The sequence below is a fragment of the Solea senegalensis genome, linkage group LG9 (assembly GCF_019176455.1).
Source record: "Solea senegalensis isolate Sse05_10M linkage group LG9, IFAPA_SoseM_1, whole genome shotgun sequence".
Classification (NCBI taxonomy): domain Eukaryota; kingdom Metazoa; phylum Chordata; class Actinopteri; order Pleuronectiformes; family Soleidae; genus Solea; species Solea senegalensis.
In genome coordinates this window covers 3,598,430-3,620,272 of record NC_058029.1, presented here as the reverse complement: position 1 = coordinate 3,620,272, position 21,843 = coordinate 3,598,430, and the positions used below count along the sequence as shown (strand labels likewise).

General features: G+C 43.4%; 1 protein-coding gene across 3 annotated transcripts in view; it reads left to right on the top strand.

Annotated features, from left to right (window-relative positions):
• Positions 1-21,843, top strand: part of sema6e (sema domain, transmembrane domain (TM), and cytoplasmic domain, (semaphorin) 6E) — a 174,120-nt gene that overhangs the window by 22,355 nt on the left and 129,922 nt on the right. For all 3 annotated transcript variants that reach the window (XM_044033667.1, XM_044033666.1, XM_044033664.1), the window contains exon 2: positions 795-855. The gene's annotated coding sequence lies outside the window, so the exon portion shown is untranslated. The remainder of the gene's footprint in view (positions 1-794; positions 856-21,843) is intronic.

Here is a 21,843-nt window from a genome sequence, read left to right as displayed (position 1 = left end):
CAGAGGATGCTGCCTCGGCAAGTCTTCTTTGGCTCTGCCGCATGAAATGTGCTGCGTTTGAGGTCGAACCCTTCCCTGTCTCCACATGTCAGAGTTGGTCTGTGTGCGGATCCGGAGTCAATGAGATCGTCACATGTCAGATGAGCATTTTCAACAAGGTTATTTTGCACCTTCATCGCCAACAATGCTCATGTTGAGTTATGAATGTGAGAGATAAAGGTTATCCAGGAACAATGGCCACTTGAATGAATTTGTTAGTGATGTCTTTAGCACAAATTCATCTGAGAACACGTGTTTTTTTTTTTGTTTTTTATCTTAATTCTCAAGCAGCAGCAGTTCTGTATCGAGCAGAAAACCAAATCTGTGCTTCGTGCTTCATGTTTGCGGTTGTCATCTTCAAAAGCTCGAAGCTGTCTTTTATTTTAAAACGTATCATTTTACATTTCAGTCATCAATTTAAAGCTTAGAACAATAATGTTTTCCTCTTGATTTGTCTTTTCTTCCTCGTAAGTGACAACAAAACATGATACAACTTCCTTTTGGTTTGGAATCCATCAAAACGTTCGTCTCGCCCGTCGCAAAACTTTCATGTCATCCGTTAACTGCCGAATTCCCCGTGACGGTGAACGCAGCGCTACTCGTCTGTCATTTGAATTCATCGTTTTGAACCGTGAGGGGAAAAATGTCGTGTGACTGCTCCGTCTGCTCAGAGAGGCTCAGGTTGCTTCACTGTTCTTCATTAAGTGTTGGACCAGACATGCATCTAATGGTCATCTCTTCTTTTACATCCACAGATACACAGTGGGAAGTCTGAAGTCTCTGCCAACCCTGGTCACACTGTGTTTGAGCACTGAGGTAAGGAATACTGTTTCTCTGTGAACTGTGTGCTGTGCAACTAAACGTTAAAGGGAGTTCTGTGGGAGCTTTTGTAGAAATACTGCTACTGAAGCAGCTTTTTTAAATTACGCTTTGACTCGGTAACTTATCTGCTCATTTTAATCGAATTTCAGGAACTGTAATACTAGCTTTTTTTGGAGTTTTGTTTCTATTAAACAAGGACAAAGTCATTTTGAGGTCAGTTGATTCAGTTAGTAAGATAAGCAACTGCTTTGTGCTCACTGTGTGTGTGTGTGTGTGTGTGTGTGTGTGTGTGTGTGTGTGTTTTATAAGTTGCAAAATGCAAAACCGAGCTCCAGTGTATCAGACCAAAGCAAACGCAGCTGTGATCACGGGCATTACACGTGACGCGGCCGTAGCAACGAGAAAACACACAAGCGGCGTTACGTACGCATCAAATTTCTTGGCAGTTTGGGGCGGAGGAGCACTTTCTTTGGAAGTAAAAGCAGGAGGTTGCCTTCAGCTGGACACTTTTCAACACTTTGTCTCCTAGTCGCCGTGTTTCAGGTGTAAACACGTGAACTGCTAATTATGACACGTCATCATTTCTGTCACTTTCTATCCGAGTTGTCTCCATTTTGTGTCTTTGACCGCGGCCTCGGCCGGTGAAGTTGTCGTTGACGTTGTGCGCTACGGATGAGGAGTTGAGTTGAAGTAATTGCACGGTGTGATGGCAATACCGAAAAGACACAATCCTCCCACTGGGATGTTTTTTGTTGTTTATTTTGCAGAAATGCTGCAGATTGCTTTGATTTATGGCTCAATGGTGGAGTCATTTTGTGTCCAAAACACTGCTGAGTAGGGGTGGGAATCGCCCGAGGCATCATGATACGATTTCACCACTATATTGCAAATTTATGACCACTATATTGCGAAATCGTATATTGCAATAGTGAGTACTTGGCACCATGTAGTGGCCTGAAACGTCAGTTTAATCCATCCATCTATTTTCTATGGCTTTATCCTTCCACCGGAGGGTCACGGGCGGTTGCTGTTTCAATCTCACCTGACATAGGGAGATAGGCGGGGTACACTTTGGACCAGGGGTGTAAAACGTACGTCCCGTGAGCCAGAACCGGCCCTCTAGAGGATACAATCTGGCCCACAGGATGAATTTGTGAAAATTTAGCGTTATGATTAGATCATAATACAAAATCTTTCAGTTCCAGCTACCTGTGACTAAATATTTCATGCATTTGCAAATCCACTTTGATCTGTAAGTTGTAATGCACATCTCTAATGGTAAACATAGCACTTATTTATTGCAAGAAATGTCAGGTTTTGTTCATTATATGTAATTAAATCATTGTTAATAGGTTATTTTGCTATTATTTTAGTGCTACGGCCCACTTGAGATCAAATTGCACTGTAAGAGTGAGTTCTCTCACACCTACAGTCAATCTAGAGTGTCCAATTTACCTAATCCACATATTGCATGTTTTTGGACTGTAGGAGGAAACCAGAGAACCTGGAGAAAACACACACACACACACACACGGGGAGAACATGCAAACTCCATGCAGGGTCTTCGTGCTGCAAAAATTCAATACCTGGTACCTGAAAAGTGTCGCGTGGATTAACGATGAAACGAACACACCCGATTGAAAACTTCCTCTGTTGTGAGGATGTCGGTTGTAGCTGAAGTGGAAACGCCTGCTGAGACATGTCAGAAACCTGTAGGATCACTGAGAAGGTGCACTGTGTCAGGCTGGGCATGTCCCCAGCGAGCGTGAATATGAACAGTAGAGGACGGCGGCCCCGAAGAGCACGGATGACATGACATCCTGTGGGACTCCTGGAAACAGATGGATGGCCAGATGCAGGCCTGCTGTGACCTTGGATGCATCTGAAGGTAAAAGCAGCAGAGATGCTTCAGAAAAGTGCGATGACTGACAAGAGCAGGCAGGAGTGATTCTCACCTATCTCGCCTCTATAGGACTTTGTTTGCGTGTGTGTGCCCATTGTATTGTGTTTCATTAGGGTGTGATCCGGCAATACAGTTAATTATCTTGGGTGTATACCTCGTCGGAGAAGTTAACCTTTTGAATTTGGTTTTGTTGGCGAACAATAGACTTCATTTGAAATGGTTCCAGTGTACAGTTTTCGAGAAGTTTGCGCAGCAGTGAGAGGTCAAGTTATTCATGTTACAGGTTTGTGCAACTTCTCTAAAGCGTGATTGGCACATATCGGCTTTTTTTGTTTTCCACAGAGTTTATCTTCCCAGCAAGGAATTAACACCAAAAAACACTGCTACTGGAAATCAGCGGTGTGCTCATCAGACTGTCAGTATTCAAAATCAATGGATCAGATTTCAATCAAAAGTGTGATGTGCTCCACAAACCCCAAATATCACACCAATACTCCACTAAGCACCTCTGTGCTAATTCATTAACAGATTAGTTGTGATGACAGTATTTGACATGAAAAAGTGGTATCGAGCCATTCTAGGTATAAACAGTGCGAGAGTGTGCTTTATGTTCCCTTTTTTTTATATTGTTTGTTTCTCTAAACACGATGAATTTGTAACTGTCAGCATCTCATAGCCATTCATCCTCCTGTTTTCAGATCCACTGTGCCGCTGTTACTCTGTTCTTCAGAAAGTAGAAATATTTCCGAGCGTCTCCGTGAGAGACCGTTTGACTGGCGTTTACGATTCGAGCCGAAAATAATTAACGGGAAAAAGTCATTTTTATGCTCATTAAATAATCCGACACTCAGTAGAGCATCAGAAAACACTGGAGAAGGAAATAAAATAAAATTTGCCAAAGCCCAAATTATCATATGCAAATTGCTCGTTTCGCGTGACCACGAGTTCAGCGCACAGACGTAATCAGACAAAGGAAACGTGCAACCGCTCAATGTCTTTGTGTTATTGTTAGAAAACCACAGAAATGGTTATTAATTCACACATTTGTTGCCCAATTATCTTCCCTCAATTAATCATGTTTAATCAGCCAACTGACCCAAACCCTCTGATGTTGATTTGGCCACAGAACACTCGTCACAACAGGTTCCATGGGTCTTTTTCTTGGCTAGATTAAATTATATACTTCTACATGTCTCGATTCGAATGTTTTAGAATGAATGGCGTCACTTTACGAGACTGGTTCCCCCCGAAACAGCGGTCCCCAACTAAAAACGAAGTGTGTAAACATACAACTCACCATCCAGCTGAATCAAAATATGAGTCCTGAGCTTGTTTCCCTCCTACGTGCCGGTCCCACCTGGGTTTAATGGGAGACAATGACATCCCAAGTTTGTTACTAATAGTCTGCTCCGTAATTTGGTTTTGGTCGCGTCACTGCAGAAAACCCCACTTCACAAAGATAGGATGTTGGAAATGGAAGCAGGGTATTCGGTGCTTTTTTTGGCGATCTCTGGATCGGCTTTTTGGCTGTGTGTCATTGTGACAGATAGGAGTCTATTTTTATCCGTCATTTTATTATAGATTATTATGGAATATAGTCCATCTAATTGTGTTTTATGTTCAAGAACGATCCCACCCATAACAGGGCTTAAAACTTCCAGGCACTGAACTTCATTAAATGCTTTAAATTTGACGTTACACCAAAAAACAGAGGAGACGACGTTGTAAACATGACATGATGTAGTAATAGAAACGGAGGCAGAACGGAACGAGCCACGGTTTAGTGCCGTGTCCGTGTTAACATTGTGCAGTTGGGGATCTCTTCCCTAAAAGATGACTGAAAAACTGTCAGTCAATCAGTAAAGATCAATTATTTCATAATAACCCGTCAACATGTTGTCACTCAAGTAGTCTGAGGATGAGATAAATGCCTGCACCTTCCCAAGGCTCTGGGGAAATCTGGGAAAAAGAGAAGATTCTCTTATTGGTTGTTCTATTAAGCAGCTGCATTTCCAAAGGCCCTTCAGTGGATAGTTTTAGTAGCATTTCAGCAGCGGTACTAGCTGCCTATACACGGCCAAGAAACCTAATACAGAGAGCGCGAGAATAAATAAAACGTGTGTCAATGTGGTGCCTTTTTGGAGATGAAGACATGAAGCGCTTTTGTGTGTTTGTACTCATCTGGTGTGAGGGGCTCAGGACGGAGAGCCTCCATTCCGAGACAACAGTGTTTATCTACTTGGGGAAAGTGGAAATGAGACTCGACAATTCTCTATTATTTTTCGACTGATCCCGCCCGCTGCAGATTTGTCTTCGCTGTGCAAAGTGTTGATCTTCTGTTGGTACGAGAAAAGATGCATCTGTGACGCCGCGACCACCAGCGGGCCGTACACCGTGCAGGCCTCTGGGGCTTGAAGCGCAACAAAGGGGAGAGGCCTGATCAGAGCGGGAGACTGGATGTTGAGGGCTGTGGGGGCGGGAGTGAGAAATGAAGAGGAGATGGAGGAGGGTCGAGGTGTCAGGCGTATAATTGGGGTGAGGAGATCTCCCGGGTGGATAGAGGGAAGCTTTATTAAGACCGCTCAAGTCTAGCTCTTCCTCGCACACACACACACACACACACATGGACCAATCTTCCATTTCCACCAGAGACTGTAACAACAAAGGGATGAAGGGCAAAGTCCTCGAGCTCCTTTCAGTCACAGATAAGACAAAAGACCCCATAACTTCAACAGCACTGATGGGCAGGCAGCAGCGTATGGATTTTTACCTTTTATTTCAAACAAGGCCGTTTGCTCCCGCAGCCTAACGAGGGCGCTGTTACTTATTGATACCGTTTTGTATCGGGATGATGTAGATTGTGTGACTCCGTTGCACTTCAGTGAGACGTGTCAGAGATGCGTTCGGTCGTCTAACAGCGCAGCCGACGGTCGCTCGACAACCTATCCTGAATTCTCTTTGTCGGCGATGATGTAACGACTCCTCTTGACGCCTTTTGAGGGAATCCTTACCATTTTCACTCAAGCGTTCACTTCAACTCTGGGATGATCTGATGACACTTGGGTTGTCAAATGTCGAAGTTGTTTTGACGCCGCAAACCTTTTTGTCTTGAGAATCCTTCACTTGATTTCACTAATTAACTGCTCAGATTTGGGCGGCCAATAACTAAAGGTCATAATGAATATACATCATGTTTTTTATAAGACAACAATTACATCCTCTTTGAGTCTGGAAATGAAAATTGTAGTTTCTACTCGTCTACACAAATACACAACGTTCAAAATACACCAAAGGGGAAGAACGTCTTGTTTTTGTTCCGACTCTCCAGGACGACTTCCCCGTGACTGATGGTATCTCGTCTGACGGGGAGATTATGTTGAAATGTTGTTCTGGGGTCAGTGAAGTTGAGGAGTTTAGCCTTTGCAGATGCAGGACCACTTTCGGTCGGGTATTCTGCAAAATGTGTACCATCTCCAAGAAGAAGCAGAATTAGTGAGTGATGTAAGAGAAAGACTTTGGAGTTGGAGAAGGAGGCAGGTGCTGTATGGGTTAGAAGTGGCCTCCCGAAGATCCCAGCTGTAAATTGGGTTCTGTGGAAGTCAGAGGGGGGCGTTGGGGCTGTAGGTGTGTTCTCTGCTTCCTTAGTAGCTTGTTAATCCCCCGCAGCTCTGGCTGGAGGGGGATTCTTGTGCCTATACGGCCAATGTGGAAAAATGGCACTTCTCCTGCAGCCCTCTTCGACCCCCTTTCCCCCCTCAGTCCTGCAGGGCTCAGCTAATCCTCTGCCTGGTCGTGGCCGGGGGATTGTGGGCTTTTTCAAAGCCCTTTGCTGGCTGGACTTCAAAGTTCCAGAGGGATACAAGGATTTTAGGAGGTGGGAGAAAATGAGGTCCACTGCAAAGCAAAGAGTGCGCGAGGTTCACCTCAGCTGTGCCATTCCTGAGGTAATACTGAGAAATCTGTGATCTCAGAGAGCGAGAGAGAGAGAGTGGTGGTTGATTGGAAAGACAGGCCCAGGGACATTCTCTGAACATCAGTTACAGATTTCTTTTTTTTCTTTTTCATTATCCAAACGAGACGCTGTAAGCTTTTATGTCTTTGCAGCTCCTCTTTGTTTACAATGTCAAATGGCAGACCTCCTGCCATGTTTTGAATTAAAAAAAAATGTATAATAAAATTGTTGCCAAATAGAGTTGAGACACAAATTAGTTTGACTCCCCCCCACTGTTCAGAAGGTTAATTCAGTAGCTCAGTCGACAACTTTTCAGGGTTCGCAGCTTCACAGGAAGCCTGGCTGACTCTGAATGATTTAAACGCATTTTTCAAATCCCAGATACTTCAATTATCTTGAATAAATACTAAATAATAAAGTTTCTGATATAAAAATAAACCGCTGTCCCAATTTGCTTGAACACAATGCAAATTCACGGTTCACCGAAATCTACTGAGCTAAGACGCATCTCGCATGGCAACAACATTGTGACATCACATTAATGGAAAGTCTAGTTTCACCCTGTCGAGACAGTACCAGATAAACGAGGCCTGGTGGTGTTAAAGTTGTTGGACCCGGTCATGTAGGGTCAGAGTGAATCTTCTCCACACAACACCATTTGTTACATTCGGGCAGTACGTCGTCTGGTAACATCAGTTAAAGCCCACATAGACCGGAAGCTCCAGTTAACGCTGTGTTTGTGTGTGTATCTGCGTCATTACCTCGTTTATGAAACCCTAAAGTTTCAGAACAAACAGTTCAGCCACTGCTGAGAAAATAGTGTTGTATTGTTTTCCTGGGCTCTGCGAAGCGGATCGGCACTTCCTTAATTTGATGTCGTCATCAGAAATCCTCACCACCGTAGCGCCTCCTGGTGCGGGCACTAGTCCGGGCACATCCGGTTGCGTACATTCAACCACAGAAGAAGAAGAACTACTCTCGTTGTAGCTGCTGAGATGCAGAGCATCCACCGTGCCAGAGGGGGAGCTGTGTATCTGAGAGCTGGCCTATCTATTACGTCACATCCAGGTACCTGGCCAATCACAGGACAGTGGGAAAGCTCTCGTTGGCTGGCCAATCACAACACTGTCCACATTCTGGGGGTGTGGTTTTGGTCTGAAACAGCGCGGCTGACGAGAGCCTCAGTGAGGAGATATTTTGATCGGCTCGTTTGCAGCGATTAGGAGGTTTTTAACCATGAAAACAAGTTAATATATGTAAGTAGACCTCCATAACTAACATATACTGTATGTGTGATACAAGCATTCTATGTCACCTTTAAGGGCTTTTGCAGCGAAGGAACTTTAGAGTGGCTAAATGGCGCGATGTGTGCAGTGTTATTGCGGTTGTGTCACGGCTGAAATTTGAAAAAAGTAACTGGAGTTCAAAACGTCTTTGTGCCAAAAGAAACACAAGAGAGTCGCCTTAAACTTGTCCTTGGTCTCTTGTGTTTATATTATGGCCTGGACTTTACAGTAAATACAGCTAATTAAATAAGTGTCCCAATCGCTTGCAAAAAAAAAATTCATTCATTTTAAAGCTGTGATTACATGAATTTACGACGATAGAGTCAACAAATAAATCTGATTGTGTGCTATGCTAATTATTGTAAGTGGGCCCGGGGATTAGACGTGATCCTGCTTAAAGTTCACGTCGTGTGCCGTTAACATATGGTTGGAAGATACACACACACACACATTCTCTCGCTCCCTTATCCTAACATTAACTATTACAACTAATCCATTAACCATTAAACCCAATTCTAACCCTCAAAAATCCCCTTTTAAAGATGTGAGGACCAGTCAAAATAGTTCTCACAAGGTCAAAATCACATCCTCACTATAATGGGTTTGAATTAGAATCTGTCGTGCACTCACACAAACACACACAGACTCACAATCACTTAACATTTGAGCGTGAGATGTCGGTAAGCCATTTAAAGCCTTCACCCCGAGCTAACCCCTGAACGCTTAGTTAGCTTTGACTCAACAGTGACGATGATGTCATTAACGATGAGGTTCCTCTGTAGCCGCTGGGGTCTGTGGAATTGGGATTTCGCTTAATGTTCACTTCTAATGTCGTTTAGATCATATCAGTGGAGGAGTGCAGTCAGACCTGGGGTTTGTTTACTTAGCCCTGATCTGTAGATGATAACTTTGGTGTGTTTTTTTTTTTTTTAAATGCGGTCGATTCAGCCTCCCGATGTTCACTCACCGATGTCTTGGAGCACAGTCGCACTCCTCGTTTGCACTTTTTCCTTCTTCTTTTTGGTAGAATCAGGACTGCAACTAATGGGGATTTGGTTTAATTCCAATCATTAATCACTTAGTTTGTAAGTAGTCATAGATTTCCCAGTGTTCAAGCTCGGGAAGTTGCTCTGTTTTAAACCAGACGCCGCTAAAATCGCAATATAAATGATCTCATAGCTGTGGCTCAAAGTTAACGGAGAAGTAACACATACAACAACATGGAGAAAAACTGTGAAACACCACTGATAAATAATCATTTGTCGGACCTGTCAGCCCTAATTGGATTTGTTTTGCCCATCAGTTTTTTTTTTACTCGTTGCGACAGACCTGAGACCTTCGGTTGAGTGACAAACCGATTGATATATTAATAGGGAGTTTATTTAATCAGGCTTGCCCGTCCTTTTTTTGCTTTTCCCCCGTCACACACAGTGCTTCGGTAGTAAAGCGAAATGTCTGCCCGCTGGTTACATGCAACGATCGATGCATCACAAGGCCGTGGCAAATTCTATTGGGCATTTTTAACCATTTCCTGTCATTTTTTATTTGAAACGATCAGCGGAGAAAACAGTTCTCAGGCTAGACGTCAACTAATAAGTAAAGATAATAAATTATTGACGGCTGCCGCTCGACAGCGGATGGGCGAGTCCTTCCTGTCCGCGTGTTCTCCTCCCTGACAAGACGGTGAAGGCCGACTCTATTGACCATAAAAGACGGTGGTTTATGGGCTCGGTTGCTGCAGTAGGTGGTTATTGATCAGGAGCTTTGGCACAGTGTGGGAATTACAGGTTTGATTTGAGAGCAGAACAGCAGAGCTGGGTAATTTTCCCTTAGATTTTTTTTTTATTACAGACAACTGTCTGTAATAAAACTGTCTGTGGAGTTTTTTTTTCCAACCATAATTTCCTTCACATTTAGAAAATGGCGCGGAGGTGGTACTTTCGCTTCTTCATTCATTCATTCATTCCATTTATTTATCGCTAATCTCACACGGCCTGCCGCAGATTGCGAGGCTGTTTATCTTTTTTTATTTATTTTTTTTATAATTGATGTTTAGAACTCCCTGGGTGGGGCATTAAGGTAGATTGCTGTATTAATTGCCAACATATTCCATCTAAATTGCTTGTGTGCTGGAATGTAAATTTGCTCAGCTTGGGATTAATTGACTCTGGTAACCGGTGTGGCTGCCACTGGATCATTAAGATGCTTCCAAATTGATGTCCTTTGCTTTTATGGAATCATTATTTTCTTTCACCATTTGCACCAGGTATTATTATTATTAGTATTATTATTATTATTGTTGTTTTTCTCAAAGACATTTACCACAATCCCAAGAGTAGATATTTCACAAATGTACAATCCCGGAATGAATTACCCAATTAATACTAATTCTTTACAGTCGCTTAAGATGAAGATAGATCATTTTAAATCTGACACCGGCACATTTTTGGTATATTTTCTTATATTGGATTATTAATCAAAACAAGTCTTAAAGGACGTCATGAATCATACTGTTAAATGTCCAGTTACTGCCCATGATGACATTGTGGTAGAGTCATTTTGTGATGATTAATATGTTGCAATACAATCGTATAACAAAGCATCACAACACCTTTCAGACGGAGTACATTCTCTCCGTTTTTCACTCATGATAATGATGCGGCCTGGCATCTAAATAGTTCTTTTCTAAAAGCAGGAATTCAGCGGTGTGACGGTAAAATATGGCTTTTGTCGGATTCGAATGCACAAAAATGCGTTCTTGGCTTTTTCCTCTCCTGCAGGTATTTATGGCGTATCCACATAAAGCCATAAAATATCACCTCGTCTTTTCATTTCTACTCCATCTCTGAATGCAATTATCTTGAAGCCTTTTTTTTTTTTTTTACCTCTAGAGCAGTCTGACTTGAATTAAGTGGCTCTTTTATCATAACCTCCCTTGGCCTGTACCTCCGCACAGTGAGACTGACCCATGATGGATGACTTCTCTATGGCAGCTGACACACGTGGACACATCAGCCGAGTCTCGCTCTGTCCCAAGACCCCTATAACTTCCCACCATATTCAATAAAAGATCGACCATCTCATACCTCTACATAGGGTGTGGGCGTTTGAAATGAGTTGCTCTCCATTCTTCACCCCTGCACTCAATATCCAATTTTTGCCCAGCTGTGGGATGTGGAAGCGGAACACTCGGTTCATTTCTCTACACACATCTTCGGTATAGGGTCTATTCTGTGGAGAGGGAGTGGGGGGTGGGGGTGGGGGTTAAGCGCTCTCTTCATGTGCACCTGTGTGTTCCAGAGACCGGCGGGAGAAGGTGGGCGTGGGCGGACGGGACCAGAACTGGAGGCAAGGATGAATCAGTTGAGAGGGTGAAGAAGGTGATTACTGAGGGGTCGACTTGAGAGGAAGTGGCACACACAGACGCGAGATGATGGATTTCTTTCTTTTTTTTTTCCCCCTCCCTCTGCGGTTCAACACATTCTTTTCAGACGCACACACACACACACACAAACGTATCAGTCAGCTCTTCTTCTTCTTCTTCTTCTTCTTCAGCCGTCTCTTGGAGTCCATCGCGCTACCACGTGCGTTTGTTCTGTCCTCTCCTTTTCAACCGGTCTTATCACTTCACTCGGCTTCTTCAACTGAGCCGCTGTGATTGGAGAACACTGAGCACCGATGATCCAATCTCATCCCTATTCATTGACTTCAGAGCATATTCCCTCTCACGTCATTCACCCCCAACCCCACCCGCTGGGCCTGCACATCACTCGGGAGTGAGCCTGCTGCCTCTGCCTTTTTACCTCTTTGTTTCACACGTTTTGTTTAGCTTTTAAGCCGCCTTTTTACTTACCCGATTGACTTGCCTGCCGTAAAAGAAAGTTGACACGGCATCACAAGCAAAAGGCTTGGTAAGCTTTTTAGAGCCAGTCACGGTGCACCGTTCCCTCCCCCCCCCCGTCGTAATTACTGCTGAAACAAGCAGCTCTGGGAAGTTTCAGCGCTGGTGGACCCGTCATTACTGACAATCTCCCAGCCTTTATCTGCCACAGCTAAGACGCTCTCGAGGCTGTGATGATTGCCTTACCGAGCCGGGGGGGGAGGGGGGGATGATAGAGACGGGGAGTGACGTGCAATTGGAGGTTTTTCATAAGTGCAAGGGAAATAGCACCGTTGCTCCAGCCCTCAATTTGAAAAAAGTGTTTGAAACCCGAAATGCTGCTCAAACCTGCCAAGCAGCCATCTCAGTTTCCATGGTGATTAGACTCCGGCGCCGAGTGGAGAACTTCAAATCTATTAGACTCGCATTGCCCTGTCAAGCGTGCTTTTGCTGAGGAGGTGTCCTGCGCTCAGCTCCGCGCCTCCTGTCAATGCCGTGGGTGAGAGAACACAACCTTGTTCCTACCCTTCAGATCAAGTCATCAACACTCGGGCCTTCTCGGCTCAGGCGGTGTCACGAGTTGTTTGTCTTCGGCGTGGAGTTTGTGCATATGCTTGCAAGTTTTTGCACGGGCACACCTATAGATTGTCGCTCACAAACCGGTTCTGAGAAGCAGGCGGAGTGAAAGTGCTTTAAATTCTTTTCAGGTTCACCTCCGCTCAAAAACAGGCATTTTTTCTTACCTTCATGCTTTTCTCTGTGTGGATAAATGAAGGTACGGTTTTAAATTTGACGTCAAAGGTGTAGTAATGGATTAGGGATGGGCCTTTTTGAACAAAAAAAAGCTGATGAGTAATCAACCACCGTACCCCACCCTCTGTGAATAGGAAAAACCGTAGCCGTAACCATGAAAGCGGTTGTCAGTCAGGGGCTGCGTAATAAACAGACGGAGCTCGCCGCTGTCGGTTGATTTGCAGCCGCGAATCCGGACGCCCACGTCTGGATTTGCTGCGCACGTTTGTTGCGGACTCGTGGTTGAAAGAGTTGCACACACGGCTGTAGTCTCTGCATGTTTCCCCCCGCAAGCCTGTCGAGCAGCAGCTAACCTCGCAGCCGTGTGGCAAATGTTACACTGTGCAGGAAACAGCCGATCTGAACGGACGCCTGCTGTGACTTATACTGTGTACCGGGTTTGTGTTCCGAAGTGATCGATACGATATGATCACATACCGGAACATTTCTTATTCTTCTTCATCAAGTGCAAAATAGTGGTCTCCTTAAATCAAGGCCCTTGTCTAAAGTACATACTGTATTAGAGTATACAGACATATGTATGTGTAGTACCCAACCCTAGGCTTTTTCATTTTTAAAATATTAATGACTGTTATGAGCTGTTAGCTGTTAGACTGTACAGCAACAAGCACTGCGCTCAATAGACCACACATAACCAGGCTCCTCATTCCTCCCTTCCACATGCAATATACTTATACTTATGTATGTGTATGTATATATATATATATATGTGTGTATGTATATATATGTATGTGTATATATATATATGTATGTATGTATGTGTATATATATGTATATGTATGTATATATATATATATATATATATATATATTATCTTTATCTTAAGTATCTTAACATTAGAAAATAACACCCATACCTGAATGTCATAATTCAAATGTTGGGATTAAGCATAAAACGACATGGAAACCTTAGTGCACACACTATGAAAGTGGACCAACTTGTGTCTAATGTAAATAATTGTTTAAAGCAGTTTTTGTACATACAGTATTTGAAGGAATCTTAAAGTAGTTTTTTGTATTTTATTTACACAGCTTTGTTTACAGTTGAGGAACAGAGGAAAAGGTGACTCATCTGGCTTTGAAACGCTCCTCAATATGATCTCACAAAGCCTTTGCTGTCGCTGTGAGGGAGATTTATTTCTGGCTTTGAAATGAGTTATTATTGTGAGTGTTTATGAATTCATAATAGTAATCCAAAGGCCCCGGATATGTTCTCTCTCTCTCTTGTAGAGAAACCCAAGAGTTATCAGCAGCCATTCTGCAAGCATATGTAGACTCTGTGCTTCCATAAAATAGCCGGGCTAAATTTGCAGGGTCGTGGGTGTTTGATTGCTCGCCTGTGCATGCACGCGGCTCCGTACATTTCTAAAGTGGATTGTTGTTAAAGAGGGAGAGGGGAGTGAAAAGGAATCTTGCTGGCAGACAACGGCCTCCACGCAGCAGGTGGAAACAGGTGTCATTAGCTACCTACCTGGCTGCAAGTACCTGCCTCAAGGGGAAAACTAAGTGGTTCTTGAAGGAACACAGATGCAGGGAGGGAGTGCACACTATTATTTTTTTAAAGTTTCCTCTGTGCATATTTTTGTTCTTGTAAATGTAAGGTAATGGTTTTTAAAAACTGACACTTTTATTAGTTTAGTTCACTGTTCACCTCACAACTAGAGTTGTTCCGATTCCTACACACAGTTCTTCTTCACCGCTCTTAAAACAGTTGCGCAGCTGCTGTTTTAGAGGCGTAGTATTACTTTTTATTTATTTTATTTTTTTCTAACTCACTGGTATCGGTACTCCATACCCACAGCACAAGTATTGGAATCGGTATCGGGAAGGAAAAAATGGTATCTTAGCACAACTAGGTGGTTCTGGGTTCAAATCCGTGTGTCCTGGTTCTCTCCCATGTAGATTGAGGTTTGAATAATCTTCACGTTGACCTCTGTGTAGACCCTGTGACAGGCTTGTGACCTGTCATAGTGTGTTACCCTGCCTCGACCCAGTGTCGGTTACAATTTTACTCCAGCTCACCCCCAACCCAGCCTCATAGGAAAAAGATCTATTGATGATGAATGGATGGGAGGGTGAATGACACCGTCTATGAATGGAAATGACATAATGGGCTGATAAGAACCACGTGATTGTGTGTTTATTTCTGCCCGGTAAAATAACATCTATCACTGTATGACCTTTTATACAGTATAATCTATTATATACACGTGTGTTGTGTTGAGGAATTGTTAATAATTTGTCTTTTAGGTCACCGTTCTAAACAAATTGACTTTCAGCTTGAGTTTGAGTGTGTGTGCGTCAGCAAAAGATAAACAATTTAGCCTGTTTTTATACACAGCCTCTCCATTTTAAAGGATGGAGAGTTAATTGACTATTTTACTTAAACAACTTAAATAAAAGCATCATTGTTTATATTGGTTGCCTTTTTACGCCTTTCTGCTCTATAACACACTATACGCCGCTTGACCGTATAAACTTCTGAGCTGCCTTTCATGTTCGTTTACGATCCCCGCTCCGTTGTGTGTGTGTGTTTTTTGAAATATTTCTCGGAGAGCTGTTAGCCCGACCCTGTTCTCCCAATATGAACGTAAACACCCTCGTGTTAACCTCGGCACTTTAACCTCAGAGCCATTCCTTCCTTTCCAATCCAATTTTCCGGCTTGCAGAGCTAAACAACAGAATGCATGTCACCGGCCTCGCGTATCCCACACACGCGCTGTTTATGTCCGTCGCTGCATATTCCTTCGGGCTCGGCTTCCAGCTTTAAAAACCTTGGCACACGACTAGCCCATCATCTCTTAAATGTGTCTTCGCTTTATCCCTCAAAGGTTATACACATAATCAGAAAATGGACACCGTAACATTAAAGGAATAGTTTATAATCACAGCTTTATTGGTGTTTTGTCTTGTATTACTCTCGGGGAGAGGTACAGTATGTGCACGAGCAGCTGGGAAGCTCGTTTTTTTATTAGGTTTTTACACAACGGGAGGATTCTTTATTTCCTAAGGTTCGTAACGGTCTCTCCTCGGTTTACAGCATCGACTGAAGAACTCCGACCAGGCTGGAGTTTTTCTCAAGGGTAAGAAAAAAAAAACAAAAAAAACCCTGAATAAGAGACTTGTGTTGATGAATGAAGTTCACCCAAGCAAGTTCAACAAGTCAGCTGCTCTTCCCTCACCACTCTTCCCCTTCAGCCTTTCTTTTTCACGCCAGTTTATCTCCACCCCCCCCCCCTTCGCTACTGCACTCATCTTCCCCCTTTTCAAATGGTAATGACGCTGAACGATGCTGGAGCTCTCGAGCTAGGAGTGAATTCTCTTCTGAAAAAGGAGACTTTATGGATGGTCATGCAGAGTTTTTAAGGTTTAAGGCCCTGTGGGCACCAAGAATCTTTCCTTGTGGCCGATTCATTTTGGCCTCCGTCTTGGAAGCTTTATGCAACACACCATGGGTCTCTGGCTATTGTTGTTATGAAATAATAACAGAATCCAGTTTCACTGCCCGCTCTGTTTATCCACCCCCACTCTCCATTTGTTGCTCCGGCCTGTGCGTGCCGTACTGTGCTGAAGATCATCCAAACCGTTGCAAATTGAACTGATGAAATCTGCCTCTTGAGCAACATAAACAACTCACATCCTCCGTTGTTCCCCTGAAACCCCCAACCCCCCCACAGCCGACGAGCAGACGGTAACGATCAAACACCGAGCTTCGTGGGGAACCTGTGCATGATCACACACAAACTGACCGGGAGACAAGAGTCTTACGTTTATGTGCATCTGTCTCCTATTGTTTTATAGTTTTCGCAACCAACCGACCAAACAGCACTTAAGTGCAAGAAAAAAGGAAAATACTTCTTGTGTTTTTGATAGTTTAACCTTTAAACTTTGTAGTAGAAGTCCCAGAAAAATGTTGCTATGCTCCTTCTCTGCGACTGCAGTCGCCAAAATCTTTCACACTTGTCATGTCCTCATTTGTTCAGTGACATATTTGATCAGACGATGTCCGCCAGCGTGAGGACGTGCCGCTGGGTTTTAATTCTGTGACACAGCGTGCTTTTAACACCGTCGTGAGGACGTCCTGGAGTATTTTACAGTCACACAAGGAGAAAACACCGTCTTTTTTCTAGCCTTAAACTGCTTTTTGTCCCTGAACATGGCAACATTGGCAGTAAAGGGTTTAAACACTATCACCATAATAGGCATGTTTTATTTAAATGGAAATAAGTCATGTTGTTTTGGTTTTTGGCTTTTTGTATTTCCACTAGCGATAGTACCTGGTCATTTCTTTAGAACTTGCTCTATCAAGGTTCCAAGCGAGTTGAGTAGGTTCTATGTGTGACGTTGACGGAGCAAGGCGTCCGACACAAGAATCAAGCCGAACTGTAGATCAGTTAAAAAGACTTATAAATCCTAAAAAAATTGTTTTAATCGCCAACAATTACCAGGGAAATGTCTAAAATCTCAGTATTTAACAGAGGAGTCTGTTGTGTTTATCGCTATAACAAACCCTGCCGCTGTCAGACGGAGTCTGTGCTCCAACCGTGCAGTGATAACTCCGCCCACATTCAGTAGGTGCTATTTCGTAGTGGAAAACCAACCCAAACCGCGACGAGCTGGGACCATAAGTGGACTCAGCATTTTATCCTGGCGACTCGGACACATTTCATATTTGACACTTAAAAACTGCTACTCTTGGTTATTTAAGAAAAACCTTAAAACATGTACTAGCAACGTAGCTGCACTGAGCACTGAGCACCGCGTTATGTACTCGCTGTGGCTTTGTGAAGGAGAAGTCTGCGTGTGGTTCTAAAAACATAACTTTTTCTGTATCGTAGTTATTAAAAATCCATGTGCGCTCAGTGGTTGGGGTTTTAAAAAGTCTTCCAGGTGGATGGAGATTGTCAGTAAAAGCTTTTGGCTTCTCTCTGTTGCATTAAACTCTCCCTGTCATGTAGGGAGATACATTTATAGGACACCGTCTGAGATGCTTTTACTGTGTGTTACAAGGCAATTAAAGTTTAAAACGGCATGGGAGAAGAATAATAAAATGCTCACAGTGGTCAGCGGAAGAAAGTCGCGTCTCGTGCATCATCTTGGCACGGGGTTTTAAAACAGTCAGACCAGTTTATAAAGGCGTGGGTCCACTTTGTTAAATCCTGAAAAGAAGAGCTTGAATTAATCATGGCAGGTTGAGGCATGTATTGTGAACCGGCGGTTACAAAAGCTCATGGCCTGACATCAAAACAGTCCTAATTTGCAGGCGCTTGATGATGATTGATTGTGGGTTTTCAGAAATTGCTTTACAACGTTGATACACCGAGAATCTCCCAGTAATAATCCTCAGCTGATTCGTTTACTCGTACTCGGGAGTCCAAGACGACCAAGAGTTCACGGCAGAGTGCAGCAATCTGGTGTTTATTCCTGGAAATAGTACAAGACAAATTGGGTACAGCGGCAGAGGCTGATGAGAGGACAAGCCAGACTAGATGACCATCTGGCCTGCACGGTGTTGGTGACCCTAACTGATAAGCTGTCTAATTTTTACTTTAAATAATAGTAAGAAAAACGGTCTTGCAGCAAAGCGCTGCTTGATTACAGTCACATACTTGTATTAGCGCACGCGCGTGTGAGCAGAATTCATCCCCGCTGATTGTGTGCAGGAGTTGATTTGGTGGTGATTTGTGTGAATTAGTGAAGGACGGATAGAGTGACATGGCAGAACCCGGGCCGGGGCAGTGGAACCGCGGCCTGCCAAGTTGTAGACGAACAAAGCTGGACCAAAGCTTTCTATAAAGCTCACATTTTCTTAGGCTCTTTCACAACATGAAAAGAGGGAAAACCCAGACAAGCACTAACAAAGATCCTCTCAACACAGCTTTAACCCAGGTTGGCACCTATCAAAAATGATCCGCCCGCTCTTCAAACCTCTTCATTACACTCCAACAATCCTCTTGAGCTGAGGGGTTTCGTGCGTGGCGGTTTCAGGCTTTTCTCCATAATTAAAATGCAGGCTTAAGCAGCACCACGGTGGCTCTTGGCTGTTTACTTTTTCCTGGTGGGGCATCCCATTGGGACGAGAGATTGGTTCTCCATGTGAAGGTGTTTCAGGCTCGTCTCCCGTGGAGCGAAGGCTGCATCGGCAGCGGCGTGTCACTATCGCTGCGTTTCAACGCGGCAGACATGGCTGCCCCTGCAGGCTCTCGGCGAATGATCAAAACCCTGGCAGCTGTACGTGCGCCGCACCCGGATACGTCTTTACCCCCGCTTTGCCCCCCCCACCTTTTTTTTTTCATATTTACTGTTCATTACTGGTGCATAAATAAATAATGCAGGATCAGTCAGCTGAAACTTGGCCAGGAGGGACGCTGTAGGATTCTATAATGAAGTCACTTGAATAACAAGAAGAGTGGCTTTGTTTTTTTTAATACTTTTGTGAGAATGCGTTCCCACTCGTGTTCCCAAGGGATTTGACTCTTAATTGAATGCTGCCTCAAGGAAAATAGTTCATTATTCATGACTGCACAATGACGGTAATGGAGGCAATCCTGTCGCTACAGGAGCCGATGTTCTCGCGCCTGACACTGCAACACTATCGTCATCCAGGAGTTGACTCGCCACAAGCCGACAAGCCGTTGGTTCCCATTTGCTCTTCTTTCATTTTCCCCTTCGCTTCTCATCTTTTGTATCCCTAATTTCCCCCCTTTGTTCCCTGCCTCCCCTGTTATCACCTTGGCAAACGAAAACAAAAAAAAAACATTCACAGCCCCTAAAACACTCAATTGACTTCTCATTGACGCGCGCTGTAATTGGCGTTTAATCACCATTTCCGATCATGTTTTGATATTCAAATCAGCGGCGTCGGCTCAGAGAAAGGGGGCAGGCCTCTCTCTCTGTGCATGGCTGTCCTTCAACACGGCTGAGAATAGCTTCTCAATATTGACGCCGTGTTTAACCGTGTCTTGCTTTTGCTTTTGGACTGAAAAAATGTGTATATATATATAAATGCTAACCTTAAGAAACCGCTGACAGAATGACAGCAAGTGGCAAGTTTGGACACATTTGTGTGCTTTTGGCTCCGTTTAAGACTTTTCTTTCGTCAGACCTTTAAACGACTTCATCATTCCTGTCAGTATCATCAGTAAAACAGATGGTTGCTCCCTTTTTTTTTTATCCGCGGTCATGGTAGAATCAGGAACGGCCAGCAAATCTTTAAGATAATCAAATGTCAGGACTTGGTCATTAACTCTGTGGCAATATGGACCATGTTTACGTCACCTTAAGTGTAATGGGAGCTGTAGTTGACAAAGTAAATAAATACAGCGGAGAAAATAAGTATTGAACGCGTCAACATTTTTCTCAGTAAATATATTTCTGATGGGGTTATTGGAATGGAATTTTCACCAGATGTCAGTAACAACCCAAGTTATCCACACATACAAAGAAATAAAAACAAATGAGTCCATAAATGAAGTTGTGCGTAATAAAGTGAAATGACACAGGGAGAAAGTATTGAATACACTTGCTGAAATTGATTTTAATACTTAGTAGAAAAGCTTTTGTTGGTAATGACAGCTTCAAGACGCCTCCTGTATGCAGAAACTAGTCGCACACATTGATCAGCGGTGATTTTTGCCCATTCTTCCACACAAACTGTCTTCAAATCTTGAAGGTTCCGGGGGCATCTTCTATGAACTCTGATCTTCAGTTCTTTCCAGAGGTTTTCAATCGGATTCAAGTCGGGTGATTGACTGGGCCATTCTAACAGCTTGATTTCTTTCTCTCAAACCAATTGATTGTTTCCTTGGCTTTGTGTTCGGGATCATTGTCTTGCTGAAATGTCCACCATCTTAAGCAAGGCAGCAGATTCTTCTCAAGAATATCACGATACATTTCTCCATTCGTCCTTCCTTCAATTACATAAAGTCTGCCAGTGCCAGATGCTGAAAAACAGCCCCACACCATGATGCTCCCACCTCCAAACTGCACTGTTGGTATGGTGTTTTTAGGTTGATGTGCGGCGCAATTTCTCCTCCAAACATATTGTATGTTATGACAGCCAAAGAGTTCAATGTTGGTCTCATCTGACCAGATTATATTTTCCCAGTATAACATTGGCTTGTCCAAATGTTGTGCAGCAAACTTTAAGTGAGCTTCCACATGCCTTTTCTTGAGCAGTGGTGTCTTGCGTGGTGAGCGTGCATAGAGGCCATGGCGGTGGAGTGCATTACTAATTGTAACAACTTTACCTGCTTCTTCAAGGTCTTTCTGAAGATCTCCGCGAGTGGTCCTTGGTTCTTGGACAACTCTGACTCCTCTGTCAGTAATCTTGCGAGGAGCACCTGGTCGTGGTCGGTTAATGGTGTAACGATGTTCTTTCCACTTCCGAATAATAGCTTCAACGGTGCTCACTGGAACATTCAGAAGTTTAGATATACATCTGTAACCAATGCCATCAGTATGTTTGTCTACAATAAGCTTGTGAAGGTCTTGGGACAGCTCTTTGCTTTTACCCATCTTGAAATGCTTCTTGAGTGTCACCTTGGTAGTGAGAAACCTTTATAGGCCACCAATTAGGACTTATCCAGCTAATATTAATTTGCACTGATACGGGGCAGGATTGCTTCCTAAATACTGGCTTCCTGTGCCTTCTTGCATACTTTTTTCCCTGTGTCATTTCACTTACTTACACATAACTTTTGTCATGGACATTCATGTTTTTATTTCTTTGTATGTGTGGATAAATTGGGTTGTTACTGACATCTGGTGAACATTTCATCCCAATAGCCCCATCAGAAATATATTTACTGAGAAAAATGTTGACGCGTTCAATACTTATTTTCTCTGCTGTATGATTACTTTGTTTGGCGCCTTGTCATATACCAATGTTGGTCCAATACAGTCATTTTACTCCAACATTGATTACAAGCAATTTTCCAGATATCGTTCTTAAGAATTAATGAAGAAATAAGCAGTCCACAACATGACATTACAACATTTTTATTTTCATTTTTATAGTCTGCATGGTGAAGCACGGGATATACCAAGAGTGCGTTTCATATCAGCTCGTCCATATGTATCACCTAGTTATTTTATCAACTGAAAAGATGAAACCATTTGGTTTTCCAAACACTATGTCAGCTGAGATT